The sequence below is a fragment of the Anomaloglossus baeobatrachus genome, unplaced genomic scaffold, assembly GCF_048569485.1.
Source record: "Anomaloglossus baeobatrachus isolate aAnoBae1 unplaced genomic scaffold, aAnoBae1.hap1 Scaffold_618, whole genome shotgun sequence".
In the NCBI taxonomy this organism is placed as follows: domain Eukaryota; kingdom Metazoa; phylum Chordata; class Amphibia; order Anura; family Aromobatidae; genus Anomaloglossus; species Anomaloglossus baeobatrachus.
The window spans coordinates 109,153-113,700 of NW_027444984.1; positions in this window are offsets into that span (position 1 = coordinate 109,153).

A 4,548-nucleotide genomic window follows, 5' to 3' on the forward strand; every position below is an offset into this window, starting at 1 on the left:
GTCCTGTTAAAGAAGAAGGACAGCACCACTCCCCTGTATTGAGGAATAGCTAGCTGCATTGACAACTGCAAATTATTTTTCTACCCTTGATCTCACTAGTCACTATTGGCAAGTGTCCGTTGCTGAGGCAGACCGGGAGAAGACCGCCTTTGCCACCCCGATGGGTCTCTGCGAGTTCAAAAGCATGCCCTTCGAGCTGTGCAATTTGCCAGGAACCTTCCAGAGGCTGATGGAATGCTGCTTGGGACACCGAAACTTTGAAACGGTACTGCTATACCTTTATGATGTTATTGTTTATTCTAACGCAAACAAGATTTTAGGGTGTATAAAAAGGGAGATTAGATCCGATGATCCCAACGTATTGTTACCCCTCTATAAATCACTTGTAAGGCCACATCTGGAATATGGGGTAAAGTCCTGAGCAGGTTGATAACCATTGGTTTGAGCATGGTAGGGTGTAGTACGCATCTTCCTGCATCGGTAAAAGCTGCAGAAGTCCTTGAAGATTTCCGCTTCAAAGGCAGTGCCTTGATCTGTGAGGACTCTCTCTGAGTAGCCATGAGGTCTGCATAAGTGTGCTTGGAAGACCTTCGCTGCAGTATGGGCCATTAGATCTTTGACTTGTACCACAACCATAAATCTCGAGTAGTTGTCTACCATCGTAAGTGCATACGTGAGCTCACCTCGATATTCTGCAACAAAACTCCCTTTTTCGATTTCAGTTTCAGCAAACACTCCTCTTCCTGTAGAAAATATTTATCATTACCTAAGACAGTCATTCTAATGCATGACAATATTAAGGCAATTTAGTTAAAACTTGTTTTAACTCACCTTTAAGGGGATTGATGTATTTCATGGTCAATCCAGGTTTGTCAGTGATGGCACTGACATAATGTATGGCGTCTTTTTCGGGCGTTATCCTTTGCCTTTTCATTGTGAAAATCCAGTTGCCTATATCAAAGCAAATTCTACTACTTGGAAAGTATGCAGAAAATGAAATGTAGAACATATAACATCAACTGCTTAGGAACGCATCATAGGTTAGTACTTAAAAGGATATTGTCATGTTCTAGTCATAATGCAAGCTGGACATTTTTCATGTTACCCTGTAATCGCCGGCCTGTTCTAATGCTCACAAGCCAAGATATAGGCTCAGCTGCTAAGGCTTCCCTCTGCCTTCTGAATGAAAATTGAATATGTCTGGCTCACTGTGTATATAGCAGGTGCTCAGAAAAAATAAGAGTCAATTCAATAGAAATAGCTCTGGCACACTATAGTGATCAATAACGTAAGAAAAGAACTCTTAGAATGCTGAAAATTCTTTATTTGTGCAAAAGGATAATTCATCCAACGTTTCGAGCTTGTTTTTAGGTCTTTATCAAGGATAAAGTTATCTAAGATCATAAAGGGTTACAAAACCATATAAACACGTAATTAGTACATAGTACAACATAACAGTACAATATATTGCTACTTGAGAGTACAATGGGTCAAATGACCATGATGCACATACAAAAAAATTTTCCAAAGCCATAGTGAAAACATTTGTACTGAGGAAAGAAAATTTCCACATGACCTATCTGGAGAAACATTCTGGATCAAACAACCAAAAATAGTCAAGCAGGTAAATACACACCTATATGGATAACAGGATGATATGTGTTCAATTGTATAGCGTCATTGCCATTAAGGTACAAATGGAAAACTTGCAATCCTATATAGTGAAGGAAATGAACACATATCATATCAAAGAACACAGGAACATGGGTGTGAGAAAAACCTCAATGTTTATACTTTGATCTTTATAATGGTGTGAACATGTATATGTCTCAGTACCTTATGAACTTGAGAATTCTAGTGAGTAGATGATGAAAGCCTATTCCAGAACTGGAATCGGTAAATAATTGTAGGTGGAATCTAAATGAAAAGATGGTACAAGTGTTATCATGACACGTGGGCTATAACACAATGGACCGTGTGACAAAGAAGAAAGGAGAGAAAGAAGAGGAAGAAAATGGAACTACCTGTAACATTACGTGATAGTCACTGGTAAGTATCACTTGACAATTCAGGTGAAAAAGGATTCCTTTATTAAAGGGTTCTCAGTCGCCTCAGGATCATGAAATACTAGGGTAAATGATATGAGAATGGGTAAGAAGCACCACTAAAGGAAATATGAGATGCAGGACATATATCTATAAACCCCTGAACTACATGATAGAAATAAAAAGAAGAAAAAAGAAAAAAAAGAAGAAAGAAGAAGAACACATAGAATGCGGAAAGAGAATGGGTACAACTACCTGAGTTACTGCAGGGACGCCCCTGGTAGGTATTGTGAGGGTTAGTGGAATTCCTTCACTGAAGGGTTCTCAGTTGCCTCAGGTTCGTGAAAAATGCTATAGACAAATAATGCCTGGAGAAAAGGGGTTCATATACAGCGAATAATGGTAATACAAGGTACATGTGTCCCATGTAATAGTATAAATATATATATATTGTACTAAGCTCTACACCAGAAATAGAAAGTAGTCCCTCTGCCTTCTGTCTAGGTGCCCTGAGTTATGTCCTGTAAACTGTCACAGTGACCTAGACACACATGTGTAGTAGGGGAATATCCCTGCTGAGATGCCAGTGCTAGAGCACTCGTTTGCTGTGGAGTTGAACGCTATGTGAGCAGTTCTTACCTTCAATGAGCAGAAGTCTCTTTTTTCAGATTTCAATATCTCTGTGGGTATCTGGCAGAAATATGGAATACTCTTTACTGCTAAGACCCTGTACACCACTCCCACTAAAGGGGGCTTTACACGCTGCGACATCGCTAATGCGGAGTCGTTGGGGTCACGGAATTTGTGACGCACATCCGGCCGCATTAGCGATGTTGCTGCGTGTGATACCGATGAGCGATTTTGCATCGTTGCAAAAACGTGCAAAATCGCTCATCGGTGACATGGGTCTCCATTCTCGATTATCGTTACTGCAGCAGTAACGATGTAGTTCGTCGCTCCTGCGGTAGCACACATCGCTCCGTGTGACACCGCAGAAACGAGGAACCTCTCCTTTCCTGCCTCCCAGCCGCTATGAGGAAGGAAGGAGGTGGGCGGGATGTTCCGGCCACTCATCTCCGCCCCTCCGCTGCTATTGGGCGGTCGCTCAGTGACGTCGCTGTGACGCCGCACGGACCGCCCCCTTAGAAAGGAGGCGGTTCGCCGGACACAGCGACGTCGCCGGGCAGGTAAGTATGTGTGACGGGTCTGGTCGGTGTTGTGCGGCATGGGCAGCGATTTGCCCGTGTCGCGCAACAGATGGGGGCGGGTACCCACACTAGCGATATCGGGACCGATATCGCAGTGTGTAAAGTAGCCTTTAGTCACATGACCAAGACTGTATCTGTGTCCCTACAACACACTTGAGACAAATGTGTGTGTGAGCCTGCATTGTGGGGTATATATAATATATTATAGAGCTGGGAAGGATCATTCTAAGCAGTGAGCTGTTCCAGTATTTGTAGGAAAATACCCAGTAGAAGCATCAAACACAGCACCAATACCTCCCATCAGTATTCCACCACAGTGCCATGTAACCCATGCCCTACACTCCCATCTACACCAATACTATACAGGCACAAACTAGTATATCTGACTAAAAGCCCCCAAAATATGAAGAACGGCCTATAGTTGAGTGTGGATATAAAATCTATGTGAGCAGAGCTAGAATAGAAATCACTGATCGCATTGAAGTCATTCTGACCATAAATCACCATGATATCAAGGTGAGGAGTTGTGTGTTACTGCTGGGAGGAAAGGGTTAACAGTGGAATATTAAGGTGCATTTCTGTGTGCAGTGTTACTAGTCAATGTAACAATTCAGTATGAGCTGCTCTTGGTGCCGGGGGAGGGAGATGCTCTCCTGAGCAAGATAGATGGGGAATGAACATGATATCTATATAGTGTAAGGCAGGGGGTCTCAAACCAGGTGATCATGTCTGATCAACTGGTTACATTATGTCTGATTACCTTGTCTAACAGTTTTTTCTCCCCTTTCTTTACCTTCCAGGTTCCCATAGTCACGTGAAATATCCCTGTTGCACTTGATTACGGCTCACTATTCACTATAGGATGTCTTATATCTAACATCACACTCTCACCCATCAGCACTCTATAGGTTTGTATAAGGTATGCGCTTACACATCCGGTCCTCCATAGGTATTTCCACTTATGTAACACTATCCCTATGATCACTCATAACTCATACCCTTGTTGTCAATTACAGCCTCCTCTCTCCCCCCCTCCCCTTCTCCCTTTCCATCTATAATTTTGCCAGTACAATATTAGTTTACATTAGGCACACACTCACATATTCCTTTCCTTAGTGATTTATTGTAATTCACATTCACATACAATTCTCTATGCCTGCCCCATTACTACATTCATACCTACTTGACCCTATCCTGATACCCCTTGTCTCACCTTGTTGGTCCCTACACCTGTTATCATGTCCTTTCCTGTGTCTGTCTTGTCACACAACACATTTTAGCATATAACTTGTGCT